The sequence below is a fragment of the Ruditapes philippinarum genome, unplaced genomic scaffold (assembly GCF_026571515.1).
Source record: "Ruditapes philippinarum isolate M1 unplaced genomic scaffold, ASM2657151v2 ctg9038_1_1_1_1, whole genome shotgun sequence".
NCBI classification, from domain to species: domain Eukaryota; kingdom Metazoa; phylum Mollusca; class Bivalvia; order Venerida; family Veneridae; genus Ruditapes; species Ruditapes philippinarum.
The window spans coordinates 36,580-57,190 of record NW_026854440.1 but is presented as its reverse complement, the minus strand read 5'-3'; positions in this window follow the sequence as shown (position 1 = coordinate 57,190).

The window sequence follows — 20,611 nt, the reverse complement described above, 5'->3', positions numbered from 1 at the left end:
TGAATATTATTACATGTAGAACAGAAATGTAAATATGTACTTGTGATTTATCTCATCATTTTAGGAAATGTATATCGCTGGTAATGGGCGATTCTGAATCATTTTACTTCAATATTTTCAATTTTCACAATCATGATAAATCAAATCAAACTGATACATATACTTTATAACTAATTTCGAAGAGCATGAGACCTTCACAGAGCTCGATGACTTTTGAATTGTGACATTTCCCCCATGATAGGTGGAAACAAGGTTGAGAAAGCAATTACTGACTAATTTCTAAAATTATATTATATCACATTAAATTTGTACATTTTATAAATTACCAAAACATGCCTTGAGCAGGTATTTTTTCCATTCACGCCAGACCTTTTGCGCTTAAAAGGCAATATTGGTAAAAATGTCTCTTGGCAACAATATATTTCCATAATCTCATGGTCGAATGTCACAACAATTAGATAATGTGTGGAAATACAAAATATAAGAAGCTATGTATTGTATTTCAAAGATCGCTTCAAAATTTAATTTTTATTTGAATTTAAAAATGGAAAACAATAAACACATATTTTACAACACAATTGTGCATTACAGGATGTGCAATGAATTTGGAAATGTAATGTACCATGCGTATGGCACATGTCGTCTGGAATTGAGGTAAACGTATTAGTTGTAATACATGTATTATCCCAAAGAGTGCGGCATATTAAATTTATCACACAACCATCGCAATACTTAAACCTGTATTATGTGGTTACTAAAAGTTTATTAAAAAAAAATTGAATTTAACAAAATACACTATATTGAATACATATTTTTAAAAAAGCAACATTTCATTGATTCGTAATATGTATTACATACTTTGTAATATTTCAACCACAATATTACATCATAGGTTCTCTGATACAGCTATCTGTATCACAGAATATGAACAAAACAAGTAAAGAAAATCACATGTTATCTTCAACGTGTCATACATCTGTATATAAGAACAGTATCATCATTGACCTTTAAATCGTCTCTCATGATAACCGCATGTACCACATCTGTTTTTCTCTATACTCAATTTATTTATGTTATTAAAAGAAATAAAAGCCTTTTAAAGTGATATCATATCTCTTACCAATGTCAACAATAGTTACCAGAGATCTAAATAAGTGTTAAAAACACAAAAGAAATCAACAACAAAGAACAGAAAAAGAGTTGTAATTCAAACATTTTCTTTTATCGTAGTTATAGTGATTTTGAACAGTCATTTGATAAATACACCCATGATTAATGTATACATATACAATCATGATTTATGTCTAGTATTCAAAATTTAAAAAAAATGGATAAGGATTGTTGTGAGATATAAAAAGTATCATTTTACTATGTTTTACAAATTTGTAATGTTGCAATAAATGGCGACTTATAGATAGCTACATGTAATAACTGCAAATAAACGATGAAACATCAAGTGGCACAAATTAATGAATACTGTACAAAATAAAAACTTAAGTAAGTGATACAAGGAGAAAGAAGAAAGATGATGAATGAAGAAAAACAACAACAAAATAAATAAAAAAAACAAACAATAAAAATGTACCTTAAATACGTGAACACGATAACAATATTGTCTCGAAAAGACTATGGAGTATCTACATCTTTAAATAATTTATGAAATATGATGGTCTCTATAAGAATGAAATAACGTTGTTATATCAGTCGCAATTTAACAACAACAACACATTTTTACATTCTATGTCTGGTATAATCAGAATGATTTCCAGTTATAATGATGAACAATTGGATCTTTGTTCAATGTGTGTTATAGGTTCATTTATATTTGGATAACCACATAACATAATTATTCATATACTTCTTAGACTATTTAAGTACTGAGTGGCAGCTTTAAAATTTTGCCCCGTACTTCACTTCAGTATTGTTATATTTTTCTGGTCCTTCGGGATCATCGATGGCAGCACAATTAAGTGTTTAGAATTGACTACCCCTCAAGCCGGGGCTAGGGGCGTGAGGGATGATACACTAATTCGTAATCTATCATGAACAGACTTAATAAACCGAATTTGCAATTCTCATTTAATTTTGTTGTGATTAATGAATGCTTCTTAGGGATCACTTGGATTTAAAGATTTTTTGTTCAATTATTATACTTGATTGTTCTTCTTTCCTTATTCTTCCACCATACAAACTGGAGTCATCATTCGAGACAATTGCATTTAGACGAGTAAATAATAAGAATGTCAGACATAATCCCCTTCGGACAAAATCCCCTTCGCATACCCGGACAAAATCCCCTTCATTGGTGGACATAATCCCCTTCATGTTTTTGCAAGGCTGGACAAAATCCCCTTCACTACCCTGGACAAAATCCCCTTCTTTCATAGGTTTCTAATGTATTATTATGCTCCATAAAAGTTGATGAATAATGTATTATTATACTCGGTACTCCCTAAAAATTGATGAATAATGAACTTTTGTTGTTTTTTCATTTATAATTATGTATCAAGTTAACCTTTATTTAGTTTAGAAGTTTTCATTAAAGTTATGGTAAATTATCAACTGCATAACATATATTTGATTAGTATGAAAAACATTTTTATTATAGTTTAACAGTTTTCATTATAATTTTGGTAAATTATCAACTGCCTTTATTTATTTAAAAAGATTCTTATAATTTACAAAAAATTACAGTTAAAATTGTTTGCAATTAATCATATAATTATAGTGTAATCATATTAAATTTGTATTTTAATAAAAAAATGAAATACATGAAATAATTCAACACTATGCCATAATTGCTTTGAAAAATAAATGTAAATATTAAACTGAAATATTTTCTGCTTATTTATACATTAAGATATTTACCACACAGCATAATGCAGTATGTCGCTAAGATACCCACTTTATAAACAGAAAATTCATCCGAGGGGGATTTTGTCCTAGGTAGCAATTTAATGAAGGGGATTTTGTCCACTTCAAAATTTCACACATGAAGGGGATTATGTCCACCCATGGAGGGGATTATGTCCACCCATGGAGGGGTTTATGTCCAGATATACAAAAATACATGAAGGGGATTTTGTCCGAAGGGGATTATGTCCGTACACCAAATAATAAAGCAATTATGCCAGGTTTGAACGTATATGTGTACACCGTAGCTTAAACCGGTACTAGGGGGTGTGGACGGTAACTTGCACATTCCATTACCGCCCATTAACAGGCTCAATCAAACCGAGCCTGCAACATTTTTAATTGTGTCGTTATGTACGTTCTTGAGGGATTCTTTTTTTCTCTCTATTTTTTCGACCAAAGCTTAAAGATATACTATGCACATCCTTAGGCAAACTATTTTAATTACATAATATAATTATTTACTATGTGTGAAGTAAAAAACATGTTTATTTTATATTTAAAAAGAGACTGTGTACCAATTTCACAATTTTAATATCAAAGTTGAGCACAGTATATTTCTAAAGAATGTTGTGTTTACATCATATACAATAAATTAACCAGACCTATCATATGTAAAAGAATAACAATTTTTCAACATTGTATGGGGTCGACATACGGACTGAAAAGAAATATGTCTAGGAACAAAATGTCAGGACAATAAGAAAATATCCGTAACGGCCAGTTTATATTTATGCGTATGTCTGAACCAAATAACACTATTTATTGTTTTTCGTTGTCATAATTACAAACGTACAGGTCGTCGTCTTATAAGATATTTATGTGTCTGAGACGTTAACGAGTTATAGTTTCTATGGTCAAATATAATCTGTTAAGAACAAAAACTACTTCCGCAAAATTACACAAGTATTGATCAATAGTATAGTTTATGTACAAGACAAATGAAAACGACCATTACGTCCGAGTTTTTCAAATGTATAAGATTGAAGCAACATTCAAAGTGTTACAAAATACATATTTTGTATTTCAGTTTGACAGGAGCCTAATTTTTTTAAATTAATTTAAAAAAGAGATAATGAGCGTAGATAAGCCCATGCTGTTACAGAATGACTTAACACTTTAAGAAAATATAACAAGTCATAGAGCAAACGCTTTCAAGAATATTGTATTAAAACAAGGCATCAAACAAACGGGGGATGAGCAAGAAATTTTTACATAGACAATCGAAAAAGTATCAAAACTCCGTTATCCGTGAAAGTTAAACAAATTGTTAATTTTTGTTAGAACAAAATGTTGGAAGTAATTTTTAACAAATTAATTTGAAATTATAGAGTCAATTTTTAATAGGCAAGATTGTTTTGCAAATTAAGATTCTTTCTAAAGAAGCAAGCTTATTAAAAAAAAGTGTCAGACACAATATTTAGCCGTGAACGGGACCCTCCAATACAATTTATATATAGGCAAAGACTATGTTTGAAAGACAAATGACAAAGTCATATATTGTACAAACCTTTGGCATTCATACCAGAAGAAGAAAAGTGTTAAGCTCATGAATCCAGTAAAATTGATTTTGATATACATGTATAACATAACATCTCAAAATAAGGACCATATTTTCAAAAATAAATATTGAAAAAATATATCAAAGATTACATTAAAAGGTTCTATATATAATAAAACATTATAAGCCCGTGTCAAGGAACACAGATGATGATTTTGTACCTGAATGCAGGTTATTTTCAGTTATCAAGCACATGGTTTTGTGGTTGATGCTATCGATATTTCCGTCAGTAATAATGCCTAGATGTAAATGCATATGAAACATAGCATTGTACGGTCTATGCTAATGATGAAGAATTGTATTTTTTTCTACATGTAAATCATTTTAGCTCTTATCTAAGCTCGATTGCGAAAAAAATGTTCTCGCAACTTAGATCAATCACTTTCGAGTCTGCTTCCTGGAACCAACCAGTACTGGTGTAATATGAAGAATCATTTTATTATCTGTTATCAAGATATACGTATACGAAATATTAAATCATGTATCTCACATTATATACAATTCTTTCATGGTTGGTTGTTTGTCTGATAGTGAGAAACATGAAAGTGATAATTCATTGTATTGCAAATTTCCCTATAGACATATTCATTTAAATGTTACGATAACCCCCACATGTTTTGTATAGATTACATTTTTTCTTTGGTGTGTTTTTTTTTTTTTTTTTTTTTTTTTTTGTAGTATTTTTTTTTTTTTGGAAAATCTTGTCTAACTGTCCCATCCCTTCGCCCATGTAAGACAACTATCGTAGCAAATCCCGCCACCGTCTATAAATGAATTATGTTCTGTTCGTACCAACATCTGGTATTTGAGTCATATACATTGTACACACAGATAAAAGACAAATGTATTGAAAATTTTGCATTCAATTATTACTTTATTAGAACTGGCGTGTTTCTCGGCCTTTACAGTATTACATCTGGTCATCAGACTTGTAGTTAACATCAATCGACTTTTACAAGGTGTCATTTTCTCAGTGCTTGACCGCATTTCAGTTCAATGGAAATATGCCACTTCCCTGGGGACTCATTTCAACCTGGGTAAGTGAGGAATGCAGTATTATTTTCTAATCTTAGACCAATCAAGTAATAGAAAGAGTATCGCACCAGATGTTATTACATTGCCAAGAACTTTGTTGTTCTTTCTCATTTTAACATTAGCAACATTGCAATCATTTCCATGTCGTCGCAATATAAAACCCCAGATAAAAATTAAGTCAATCAATGAGCATGCTTTATGTTTATCCCAGACAGACAATACGGTTATAAACGATTTAACTGTAACACATTTTAAATAGAAAATACTTCAAACTATGATGCAAATACGATATACACATGAAATGATTTATATTTTGAGGCATTTAATGGGTGACATGCAACCTGTTTCATACTAAACTTTGATTTAATTGTCCTATTAACCGTCAATTATGAAAATATCAAAAATCATAAAGCACCCGACTGAATATGAATTCAAAGTAATATTTTCAAAAGTAACACTGACCTAAAGTATACCCTCATTATGTGCTTAATAGTTTAGTTGGTAAAGTGATTGCATAATGTCAGATAGGTCCTATTGTTGTCCTATCTAATTTAAAATATAAATATATTTTCAGTTTATTATCAAGAAAATGGTCGATTTTTGGATAACATGTACATACGGATTTCGCAACAACTCATAAATTTTTTTTGTTGTTGTTGTTTTTTTTTTTTGTTTTTTTTTTTTTTTTTTTTGGGGGGGGGTTTGTTTTTTGTGTTTTTTTTTCATTTATATATGGTAATTGATGGAATTTATATTACGTATGTTTCATTTTAAGTCGAACTGGTTTATGGAAAATAATGGTTATTTAAGCAAATGAAAGGTTTTGAAAGTCAACGATAACCGTAACAAAGGATATATATTTCAAGCAACGTGTCGTTTTCTGAAGGTAAATTATTTCAATATTCGACGATGAATCCTTGCTCAACCCATAAACAAGAATACCAATTGGCTAACTTAATACTGTATTGCAATGGCACAGATCTAATTTCCCGCGGGGTATTTACATAACACCGACATCAAAAACGTTATGTTCCTTGTTATTGACATTCACGTGGTTTAATTAAGTTCATTTATCAATAATGCATTGGGTAGACTTTATTCATGGTACGTCTAATTCATCACAGAGCGAATGGTTTTTGTTTGGAGATGTTTCTTTGATAGTAAGAATATTTTAACTAATTATATTAATTATCAAGCTCTGTTTAACAAATGCTGATTCAATTAATTATTTATCAGATATCACACAAATCTGCGTATATCAAAAAAGAACACTCGAAATTTGCATGTATTCATTGCTTTACTTGTTGTTATTAACAATGTTATTTTTTACATATCAAAGTAACTGACTTGTTTATATATTATTATGCAACGTTGCATTGCTGATGCGACGTTTTTCTTTATATTTTAAACATGATATAAAGTTCGCAACCGAACAAACCCAAAGAAGATAAACATAATGATATCAATATTTGGTAGCTTTTAACATGATATTTTATGGTTTATGATATATAATAGTGTCCGCAATTTATATACAACAATAGTTATTGATTATCCGGCTTAAAAAGACATGCGAAACACCTGAGGTCTTCGTCTATCAGTAAGGCTGGAATGACGTCATATTACCTATTTTGGTGCGACGTAACAAAAAGAAATAAATAAGAAAAAATCTTTTAGTTTAAGACACTAGACAATTCTCACACGGTGTTACAATATTAACATTAATTAAAAATGCTAGACAATGTCGCTCACCCCTCTTTCATCTCATCTCCAACTTGTAGACGTGTTAATTTATCTTACATAATGGCACGTTCTGTTTTTGGCATAACTTGAAAATATTACAGACAACATATAACTCGACAACAGCCTATAACTTTGACCAGACAAGACACAAAGAAGTCTTTTATATAACTACATGGGGTCGCCATAAGGTCTGACAATATATATTATATATCTACGGTACAAAGTAACGGGTCACAACATATTCTTTATGGTATTGTCTGAACCGAATGACCTTTCTGGTCTCAATACTCTGTCATTACCACAGATGTATACGTCGTTCCAAGATTATTTATTTGTCTGAATAGTAAACGAATTTCCATAGTCAAAGGTACTTTGCCAAAAACACTAAACACTTATACAGGCATAAATCATCGACTTTCAGTCATTCTTAAAATTTTCCTAATTATCATTATATCAACTAAAATTTCCTGTCTGAAGTTTTGAAAATAGCTGTATTTTGACAGTTTATACATTTTACCATAACGAAATATGTTAGTATCATTATTATAACTATGTCAAAGCGGTTCAAAATCTGCATTCCTGGAACGTTGATCTCCCTAATCAATCCCTAGTATTACATCTTAACAACATTGTAAAAATGTACTTGTGAACATGGTTTGGGTGCAAAAGTAACTTTTATGGGTGGGGAGGGGGGAGGTGTCTATAGCCGAGTGGTTTAAGTCGATGATCTCAAATCCCTCGTCTCTCATTGCTGTTGTTCGCCGACGGGCAACGCTGGCGTCCTCAGATTGTTTCGTGTAGACCTAAAGGCTACTCATGTAGCCGCTTGTGCCTAAAATAAAGCACCGTAGGGCATCTGAGGTTTTCTTCCGCCATTTAAGCTTGAAACTCGCCATATGACATATATTTTGTTTGTGTGACATAAAACTAATATGATCAATAAAATAATCTTTTCTGCTTTTGGTTTCCGACTTTTTAAGAAACTTAATTATAAGAAACAAAATTTTAATAGGTAGAAACTGTAAACCGCATTCTAGTATGATGTGTAATGTAAGGGAACGAAAATACCATTTTATTATAAGTTTGACAACATTCTACTGTAAATGAAATTATGTTGTCTAAACTAACAATTTTTTAGGTTTGAAAAAGAACCTTAACCGAAATAATGAGTCTACCTTTACAACCAAAACACTGTGTCGAGCGAAAAGACCTTACACAACCTTTTCAAAACCTTATAACACTGATATTTTACGAGCACTTATAAATGTATATTCAATAATATAGAGAAATAAAGATTCCCCCCAAAAAAGCCCCAAAACGCAAAATTGAAAATATTGCAGGCTCGGTTTGATTGAGTCTGTTCATGGACGGTACTGGCAAGTACAAACTAACGTCCACGCCCTTTAGCACTGGTTAAAACGGAATTCAACAATTGAAACATGAAATGGTCCACAAGTAATAGAAAGCGCATGCCATAAACGAGAAATAAATAGGTGGAACTCAACAAAATGGAATTTAGGAGATCAGAGGCAATGAAGCATGCATATCAAAGATAACAGTAAAATGACAAAGTTCAAAAGCAAGAGTGAAGAAGAGATATTGAAAACACACAACTAGAAAATGCCAAAAGTTAATACTAAAAATACCACAAACACAACAATTATGTCGTGCTGAATGATCTCTAAGGATGGGAATACTCAGCCAGGCTGTGCAAACCAGTTCCGTTTCGCAAATGTCTGCAAAGCAGTGTTTCGTGCCAAGGTATCATACTATCGAATTTTAGCACTCAGACTACACGTGTTAAGACACGATAAAACGATGCGATACCTTAAACTTATGATACGAAATATCATCTTATATTGTACGTTCACGCCTTTATTTCATGGTGTATCGGTTTTCCTCCTCAAATTTCGGACAGCATATTCGGGCCGCTTAGTCCTTCATCATGTCAGATTGGTTTTTAAGTAACGATTCCAAAATAAATTCAAAAATAAGGTGTTCTGGACAACGCAATTAAATATGTTATTTTACGAAAAGATATTTAATAAAAATGATCGTATGTCTTACAGTATGTAATTATATCTCAATAACTGGCATGAGCTGAGCTTTGTTTCATATGACATGAACTTTAATTGTGATAAGGAAATCATTAGTCTTTTAATTATATTTAATAACACTTGTTATTAGATACCATATGTTCTTATACAGTTACTTAAAAAATAATCAAGTCTACAATGAGGTAATATATTGCAAAGCATGCTAAGTCCTCATACTATATTGAAATCTCTAAACTTTATTACTTCTAATATGTAGATTATTTGTTCTGTTAATATTTGAAGTAAGTACTAATGGTGTTCGAAGTAAAAAAATGTCACATAGTTTCTAAAAATTTACAGTTTATTCTGCTGAAGACAACAGATTCTATACATGCGACCAGGGCAGCCCAAAATCAGTCGGCACATCTGTCCTGTCTGATGATTCTCTGTTCTTTTAGTTATTTTTTGCTCCAATTTAAACACACTTTTTGTTGTCATTCGGGGCGGTCGATTTACCCATCCGACTTTCTTTAATTATTAATTTTCCGAAATCTGCCGCATTTCAGTTAGTAAATATTTAAAAAATATCCCTAACAAAGAAGTAGAACTATGTTAAGATTTAAAGCTTGACAGGCCCATTCAAGATATTTAACGTGGTAAGAATAAAATCATCTTTCAAATGTTTTATAGCTATTCGAATTCGTGGAATGTAGTAATGAAGTTTCGTCTGTCAATATATTTTATGAAGGTTGAAAAGGCTACATGTTTCTACAGGCCTTGAACAATAAATTACTTGTCATTTAATTACATTTTCTGAATCTCCTTTCTAGAAAATCAATATGTTAATACAGAAAAATTACAGTACATGTACTTAAATAATGTTTGTCTTTGATTTACAGTTAAGTACCTGACAGGATTATTTTATCTTTTTTTTCAAATTTAAAATGGTTCTACGAAACTTTAAGATAAAAAAAAATAATGAAGTAAAAGTGGTGGTTGTGCTGGTGGTTACTGTGTTGCCAGCAATATGAACTGGCAAGTCTAACGTTCAGAAATATCCTTAAAATAATGAAAAACTTCATAAAGCTGTTTATTTAAAATATTTAACTTACTTGTAACGATAAGTTTCGTCAAAACATTCAGTAACGTGATATGATAAACCTATGTAAGGTATTCAGGCAAAAACATTATGGATAAAGTTAGAAAAAGTTTCAATTTATTGAAATCTTTGTATATCATTATTTGCAAAAACACAATTTCTTTCCTTATTTTCAAAGAAAATGTTATTTTCTACGCCTCCAACCATCTGATTAAACAGTTTCTACTATTTCACTGGTTTTTAGTTTTTCCTTTCCATTGTTTTTCAAATTAATTTTATATCTATCGTTTTAATGCGTGCAAAGTGGGATTGTTTAGATAAACTTCTGCCTTGTGTAATTTCCCCGTCGACTATTGGCAAACTGTCGGCAACAATAATAAAACAAGATAATACTACTTAAAATTGATAATAATCAACTATTATTTTATTCTGGCGTTAACGGCACCCTAGAAGTGCATACAGGTGGTGTCAAAACGTGACAAATGTGACGTAAATTTGTCATGCACTGCACAGATGACTGACAATTAGAAAACTGGTTGAGCGATAGGTCATCATTCATCAGATGAATGTGAAAGGTTATTCTGATATATAATGTATTCATACTTGATATCTCTTTCCAATAATATCACATTTTGTTAATATAATGAATCTACATTAACCGTGAACTGTGTGCTGAGTATTTATTGCGGTTCATATTTCTAATGAAATTTTCAAGTTCGTAATATGAAACGCTGAAGATAAATATAAGTTACGAACTGTCAAATAAATTTCATGTATACAACATATATCAATAATCCTTGTCTCTTGCTCCTGACAAAGCTCTGATTTATTTAGCCATAATTATATTCATCAATGAAGCAACAGCTACAAGAAATACTGTTATGTTCCCTTCATGATCAGTATGCAGGTGTCAAAAAGAATTTTGCTTAGTGTGACCAGTAATTGCTTATAATCATTTTAAGAAATTATAAATATCGCCACCGAGAGCGAATGAAATTAATTCGGATAAAAAAATGAACGAATAGTTGTCTGATACTCATAACGGCGACGTTAAAAATAAAATTGGTAAATGTCAACGTTCTCAAAGGAAGGTGATCAGTTACATAGTAGAAACTGTTTAATCAGGTAGTTGGAGGCGTAGAAAATTACATTTTCTCTTGAAAATAAGGGGAAAAAATATGGTCTTTTAAATGATGATATACAAAGATTACAATACAATTGGAAGTTTTTCTAACTTTATCAGTAATTTTTTGCCTGAATACCTCACAAAGATTTATCATATCACGTTACTGAATGTTTTGACGAAACTTATCGTTACAAGTAAGTTCAATATTTTATATAAACAGCTTTATGAAGTTTTTCCATTATTTTAAGGATATTACTTAACGTTAGGCTTGCCAGTTCATATTGATGATAACAACAGCAACCACCACCACAACCGCATTTATTATATTTGTCACATGATTTAACGACACCATAATAATGGCAGTGAATCTCGTTTGCACATCAAAATTACTAAATATTCGCCTTTATTATCATCTTTTGTAAAATAATTGTTTTTTATTTGTGGTTTTGCAGGTTATGTCAAATGCTTGTTGCTAGACAGCTTCCACAGGCTAGTCTATGTCTCATACCTGGGCGATGTATGGCCGCTTTCTTTCTACTTTAGGCTGAAATGGCCCCGCTATTGTTTTGATGTTGGCCAGATGTCATATCATTAAGATGAAAACACTAAAACCATTTCTATTTGCGGCCGAGGTTAAATCCGACATCGGACCGTCATAGAAAACAATGTAGGTTTCATGTCGGGCCGATATAGAATGTTGGCTGGGACGATGTTGTGGAATGTATAACGACGTGCCCCGGGTAGACCATAGTGACAATTTGTTTTTTTGTGTAGTTTTTACAATGAAATAATTATTTTCCTTATATTTTGAATGTATATGCCAGATATATTCCCATTCATAATAGTGTTAATTTGTAAACGATAGAATGAACCATATACCATAGCAAACGCTTTTGAACACCCTAGTATTTCGGTTAGTCTTCTTAAATATGCACATGTTGAATAGTTTTTTTTTCAGACTACTCTTTTTGCACTTTAGAAGTAACTAACAATTTAAATTATTAGCATAAAAAGAATTTACCTTCCAATGCTTAATGTATCAATGCTAACTGTTTATTCTTACGGGAATTTTTTTGATTTGTATGCTTTTGTAAGGTATCCTGTTGTTGATATCTAGTTTATATATATATTTTTAAAGGTGTTGTTAAGATAACATCTTGTATACATTTTCAATTGCATATTCAAATAAATGTTCAAGTTCAAATCAACTATCAAGAATTGGCCATGATTGAAGACAATGATATGTTAACTTTCACTGGTACAGATTGCTTCTTCACTCGGAATTTCAAACTACATTTGCGTTTGGACAAATAATTTGAACTTTACAAAGCATCCAAACTCTTGATGACGGGTTTACATGCTCACATTGATCTCTCCCGGATTAAAGAAAGTTCCAAAGTATGAATTCAAAAAATCTTACAAAATAAACCTCATACATATTGCCCATTCCACACAAAGAAGCGTCCTGACCAAAAAAGAGAAATGCATGGCATTGACGAGAGTCCGGCGATATAAAATTATATGGAAAAGGATGATCAGAGCTTAGAATAAGCCTGCTTATATTACAGGCAATTCGTACAAAAACAAAATTAAAAAGCAGAAACATATCCTAAGGGTGATAACAGTAAATTCACGTAACATTCAGAACGCCCTCAACTAGAGAAAAAGCAAAAAAAAGGCATTAAAACAACACAAACCAACAATATTCGGTGCAACGATTTTCAGGGTAGAAATACCATCAGAGAGTAGTAATACAAAGACAAGAAAGCCAAATGGGAAAATTCACACGACGATACGAATACGACATTCCTCCACATATAAGTTCTGTTTCTGCTTCAATTCCAATCTTACCGTCTAACTAGTGTCAACAAAGTAATTACCCTTTCACCCAATAAACACGCAATTGTATGTGTCGGACATATCGACATATACCTAATTCGGAGAAGTTTCTTGTCAATAAACAGACCAAGGAAAGGCAAATATAAATACAAAAAAGGAATTAAATGGTGGCTTGTAAAACTGCACAGTGAATGGTTATATGTTTTTGAAAGAGACAAACACAAGAGGATTATTTACTCTTTTAAATTTGTAATCTTCCCTCTTTGAAATGCCTTAATTGTTCCAGGTATAGGACTGGGGTCCACACATGAAGAGTCAAATATAATAATGGGGATGCGGGAAAAACGATTTTGTTATAATAAATGCAAATATAAGCTTAAATAACACTCTGCATCTATCAGCTAATCATGACCTTTGTCAATCTTTAAACACATCAATTCCGCCATTAATAGAAAATTTCCATTAAGCTATATTATCCAAAAACTAAATACGATCAGAAAAAAAACGTTATTCAGTTAATAAAAAGGCTTTTGAAAACACAAAGAGTCAACTAAAAATAAACCAAGGATCTTATAACGCCCTGCGTTTTAAACATGATCAAGACAGAGTCCACTTAGTGCAGAATCAGCTCAGATACATTGCACATATAAAAAGAAAAAAAAAAAATATGCCCTAATGTCTTAAAGATAACACCCTCAATTATAGAAAATACGATAATGCGGCACAGTCTATGGTTAAATACTAAAATAACACTTACAACACAAAGAAACATAGTTAGTCAAAAAGTCCTACACACTGAATGTGACAAATGAATAATATACATAATAGTGCTAAAGACGGGAAATACACGCAACAGTTAGAAGTTAATACTAACGAACTATTCAGAATATCCCCTGAATAGATTTTCGAGAAATGTATTTACCCAACTCTTCATTCTTAAGATACTTGAAAATCCACATTCGGAAAATATAAAAGTTTAAACAAAATCCTTACAGCAGGACATTGACACATACAGGATAACAAACTAGAACTCAAAAGATTAATCATCAGCATTCATCACGTAAATTGAACGGTCAGGGCCATCACAATGGTGGGTCTAACCGTAGACTTATGAGCTAGTCAATACAAATAAGCTTTTCAAATTAGACATTCATAATTTTAATAAATCATGTGGATTAAAATATTTACACCAGGAAGCATACAAATATTAACATAGAAAATAAATGTTGTACACGAATACCTAAGGTGCAGCCTTAAAAATAAAAGTCATATACGGATAAGCAATGATGAGCAGCTTTGAGTTGGTTGAATTAAACTACTGAAGAATTAACATTTTTAACTCCGATTTCGGAGAAAATACTCACATCGACAAATAGGCAACATGCCAAAGGTTTACTAGTACAGCAACTAAAATAACTATAAGCATTAGTTGACCTCACGCTGAAAACTTAAATTCCACAGGCATGTACACGTCCGGCGGGCACAAAAATGGTATTTAATTGAGTTTATTAAACGCAAGAGATGGACTGTTTATGCTAAATAATCATCATCGACGAATGCCTTTTGTGACTTAATGAAAAGATAAATGGTACACAAACACATTGACTTGAACTCGATAAAAAGCACATACCCTAAGGAAGACAAATAATTAAATTGGTACTTGTTTCACCCATCAGCAGCAGCTCATAGCACGCAGTGTGTATTAATTTTGTGAAATAACTACATGACCTTTTTTAGAAAAACTGGCTATCAACCTAATGTGGTCAAGCCACTTATATATCTTTTACTAAGGTCACGGGCAATAGCATATTTCAATATTTCTGGCTTTTTTAAATTTGCCTTACATACAATGACGGTTCTCAGTATATGAGAATAAAATAAATGAAGTACAACTCGTAAACAACGACTGCATGCGATCCTTAACCCCCCCCTATTGGTCAGCGATCTATGACGAAACGGCCATCAATATATACAATAAGGTTAGTGAATGTTAAGAGCAAACAGCTAACTTATAAATTCATTCTTTCAGATAAACCTTTGACCAATAAAGGCAGCATGTAATGTAAGAATCGATTATCGGCCCCGTCTATATCTTATTTCTCTTGGGAACAATATTTCAAATTAATACCTCAAAAATAGATAAACTGCAAATCAAGCTCAAATCACAATTTCCGGGAAACATTAATCTTCGCAATGATTAAATGTTCCAAAGTTTCTTCAGACTGAATCAACAACTAGAGCATTGTCCCACACGTATATAATGTTTTCATATAAACACGCAATTAAAACATACAGCAATCCTACTCATTACATATCTATGCAGGGAAGAAGAAAACAGCAGAACACCAGCATACGAATTATGGCCGACTTGTAATTCCAGATTCGAACTACTGCTGTAAATCGAATCCCACCAGGGACTTGGTTACCATTAAGAACACATCTAGCTATCGTTGCCGCAGTGTCGAAATTGAACAAATACCAAAGTCTTGCCCCACCAACTAAACGGAATTACATAAGACCTTTAAAGTGGCAAGAAACCGTACAAAAAAATACATTAATTAATGACATTTCTGCAAAAATTAAAACAGAATAACGCACGTAATGCATTATTGAAGGGAGTATAACTAACTCCTTTATTGCATACCATCGAAGTCTCATAAAAACAAATCGCTTTTCCTGATGGTACTTTCATTTCACGACAATTCAAAAGAAGATAAGAAGTATAGAGACAGGAAGAAACTTCTATAAATGCATGATTGTATTATGAAAAACAAACTGTTATTAGGTAATTATACGTTGTGATTGTCTCCAACATTTCTTAAATTTTATATTTGGCTACTATGAGTCTTGATGTTATAAATCGGGCACTGCTACTTGGCGAAAAAAAAGAATTCAAGCACGGAAATGATTACACATGTGATGAACTTAATACAGTAAAAAAGCGCACAAAACCAGGCTTCTATTAAGACAAGTGGCGTAGCCCTCAAAAATCAATGTCGATGTTTGATTCTTCTCTGACGCAAGTCAAACATAGAAACCACGTTCCTATACACCCATAATAAACCCACGAAACAATAACCAATAAAGAGCACTGAATATGATATTTCCTCGCTATTTTCCTGCTCGCGTCCACAAATGTAAACACTGCTATAAATGAAACCATCCAATGGACATCTCGGAGGCGGGTAACTAATACCTGCACTCAAACATTACGCACGTGGCAGGATAGTATAGCGAATAACTCGCAAAATTCAACAGAAAGTCCCAAAACATGTAAGATAGACTTATACTATAACGCATGGGCAAGTACGGAATACTAAATATGAAAACAATAATCAAGCATTTCAAATGAGACAACAAAGCATCAGATAACATAACAGAATAGAAGCCCTGCCGGTAATCTTTCAGGACCAACGCAAACAAAAGCGCCATTAAATGAGCCCCGACACGAAAACCACATAAGGGTACCACTTCTTTACAATAAGAGAACGATAGCAACAGCATGACCTGAAATCAGACGTGCCAACGCAGATGCTTGATCCATGCTAATTGCAAATCCCACAGCTGTTTTTGTCCAATGACGCAGCACAAGAATACAAAGTTCAGGATTGAACATACACAAAAAAGCCCTCTGGTGTTTTAATTGTATAAAGTGATCCAGCCTGTTGGATAATCAGTTTAAATAGAGGGGTGGACCAACGCTACGCCGTTAACAACACTATACGAGGTATGACAAATCAAATCAACGTCAACAACACAAGTATATTCCATCCAAGACTGATGATATTTGAAAATATCTGAGGTGAACATCGCTAACACATATGACTAACATACGAGAGCAAGAAAAGTCGGAAAACAAGGCGGTTGCGAACTTGACCCATAGCTCCGTACAGTACCGTATGCAGGTTGTTTTCGAATAATAAATAACAATATTGAATCATTGCTAACAACAATAGGTTATATAGTTTAACAAGAACCAGACTTTTTACTTTAATTGTACAGCCCAAACTCAGTGTAATAATTTTAATAATTATAGTTGGCGGATTCATACGGTCGTTGTCGCTATAGCAGGTCCGTGTAATTCACAGCAGTAAAACGCACCAGTATTAGAAATGGAAAGATATAATAAAACACGTAAATTAAAAAAAATGAAAGCGGTTTCTTTGCTATCTATAACTAGTTAAAAAAAGCCTAAAAATTGAACATTGGTTATCAATAGTACGTGTAAATAAGCAATGAATGGTGACCATTTTCCAAAAAGCTTGTTGTCTTTTTAATATAACGACTGGAGAACCCTGCATCAGGAAACTTAGAGGGAAAGGACTCTTCAAGCTTAGAAAAACTCAAATTAAACATGCAATTTAATATCACAAAATGGCTTGCCTTGCGTTTAAAAACGGTAAGAATTCAAGAAAACACAGTACAGTTTCTCCTCTTTTAATTTATAAAGGGCGATGAAAAACTTTTTATCGCAAAATGATAATAATGTAGAGCAAGCCATGTTAAACTGAATCATCAATTATCACAGGGATTGCACGGAAAATAAGAGGATAAATAATAAAATCAACAAAATTATTTGACGCAAAACAGTAAAAATCTAAACACAACAGCAATAAAGTAATCTGGGCAGATTATTTCCCACATGGACTCTGAACTAGTACAAAGGCTTTGGGTTGTTAAGAAAAAAGTGTCTCTAAAGAGGTTAAATCTCTTTTAAAATATTACTCCAAGAACAAAAAATAAAACTGTTGTTGTACCGAGGTACTTGCTGTAAGAAGGGCCACGTTCTGCAGAGTTACACTTGTACATCAGAAGTATATAGAATAATTGTAAACATTTCTTGGGGAAAAAATAAGTCAAATACCATTCTTATATATCTGTAAGATCTGTTTGGAAGCGAATATTTGAAATGTATTTAATTTAACATGATATTTAATAAACAAAAGTATTTAGGACACTGAAACAAATATAACAAGCAGAGTCATATGCTGAACATTACTTTTATGACAAAAACTAAGAGGAATACATAAATTACATAAATATAAGCATCTCTTACTCTTTCGAAAGTTTTAGATGACGTTCCTCTTTCCATGATGTTTCGATTCGTTTTTTTGTTTGTTTTTTTTTTCATTTTTTTCTTTTCATTTTCCTATTTTATTATTTAGAAACATTTGTAAGGCATGAATCGTTTTCCTAGTCAATTAATGATGATCACTAGTCTTTAAAACATGAATGGGGAAACTGTTACAGTACATAAACATTAATGAGCTGCCCACGACTCTCATGTAAACAAATATTCATCACAATTGTACCAACACAAACTGGCTCAACACATCCTGATTAATCCTGAGAACAAAACATAGAAAATAAACATTAAAATAAGATCTTAAGTAGGTTAAGTATCAAATGAAAGATATGCAATCCATGTGTACGCGTATAAACGTAATCTCACACCAACCTATTCCAAAACCTATTCATATCTGTTATTTACTGAAGTGACTAATCCTGAAACTTGTGTGCATTAAAAGCTTTGGTTCTGACAGACAGTTCTAATTTTTCAAATGAAACCCGTGCATAGGAACAAATATTTTACATAACATATTTATTACTTAGCGTAATTTTCATAACAAATGCTGCTATTACTTTAAGTCCCCATAGATACACCATTAACTATTTGTGAAAATGAATATAATAGACAAAAAATATCTTAAAGCAGGTAACTGCATTGTGTAGGACTTCATGTCATGTATAGTCATATAACAATCACTTCCATGGACTAAACTAAACTAGTTAGAATTTTACGAGATAGCTTGAAGGGGTTTTGAGAATTAGGTTCTTTATTTTAAGAGGCCATGTAGTTTAAAAACAGAGGGTTGTGCTATTCCAATTGGAAACGAGCTCTGAAGTTGAATTCAGTCAAATTTTTACAGAAAGTTACTAAAGATAAAGTGTACATATGTAAAGAATTTTTATAAAGATATATTTTTATTCACATTATAAACTTCTTGAATGCTTAGAGTTGAGAACTGGTATCCACGATTATATAAAGCAAAGTGGAAAACAACTTCAAAAACAGTTTCAACAACCAATTTCTTAAAAACGTTAAATTATAGAATCCAAAAATTTTTTCTTTCTTGGGAAAATACAACTAAAACAATGATTATGGCGTGTTTAAAAAACAGTGCACTGGGGCAGTAACCATAAGACAAAACGGAATGTGACACGGTTAAAATCAAATACACATATGTATAAGTGCTTAAAAACAAATAACGAGATGGCAATTTCAAACAACACTATTTTTGAAACAATACACAAAATTATAACATGATTTAAAAAAAAACTGAATTAGTGCAGTTGAAAAAACAATACACCGCATTATCACATGGAAAAAAAACAATACAATAAGACGTGCCACTGTTTAACAATACCTAAGCTGCTGAACATAGCCGCATCAAAGTGGTCGCAACCAGCCAGAGTGTCTCGTCACTTCTGCGTCGCAATCAGACGAGCACACATGGAACGGCTCTTCTAGCACGTACGAGCAAATGACGCGCAACGTCAACCAACCCACAGACAACTAAATATTCAAATTCGTCATGTAACATGGTAATGAAATAATTATGTATACTATATCAATTCACATAAATAAAACGGTCTGTCAGAAAATTCATTAAAGCAACAAAGAGAGCAAGCAAAGCGGAGAAGATAATAGATAATTTAGTATATTCGGCACGAATAAGAAACTGTGATCACGTCTGACAGAGATAAGGATATGACAATCAAAATGTTTATATCGTGGTACAATTATTAAAAAGGCATTTTCCTAATTGCTTTCCCAAGATATACGAAATCATTTTAAAACCGGCTAAAACATAACAGGTAACAAAAGTCATTTTTTTGAAAACTTAATATGTACGAAAGTATTACGTTCCATTTCCGCTATACCCACAGACTGGAACAATACAATAACACTACTTTGATAAGAATCAAAACGTAAAGAAGTTTTCTAGCCAATGATATCAGATTTTATCTAAAAGAATAAAACAGCAAAGCGAGTCAGAAATAAACAAATTTCCATGGTAGGCGTTCATAAGGACAAGCAAATCTAAGCCTTTTGGCCTCCAGCATAAAAAATGATGCACATACAGAGTAAAAATTAATTTCAAACATTCCGCGCAACTAACTTGTTACCTTCTTGAGAACCGCGTAAAATAGTATAAAATTTGCTTTCCTAATGCTAGAAACTCTCTTGAAATGTTAGG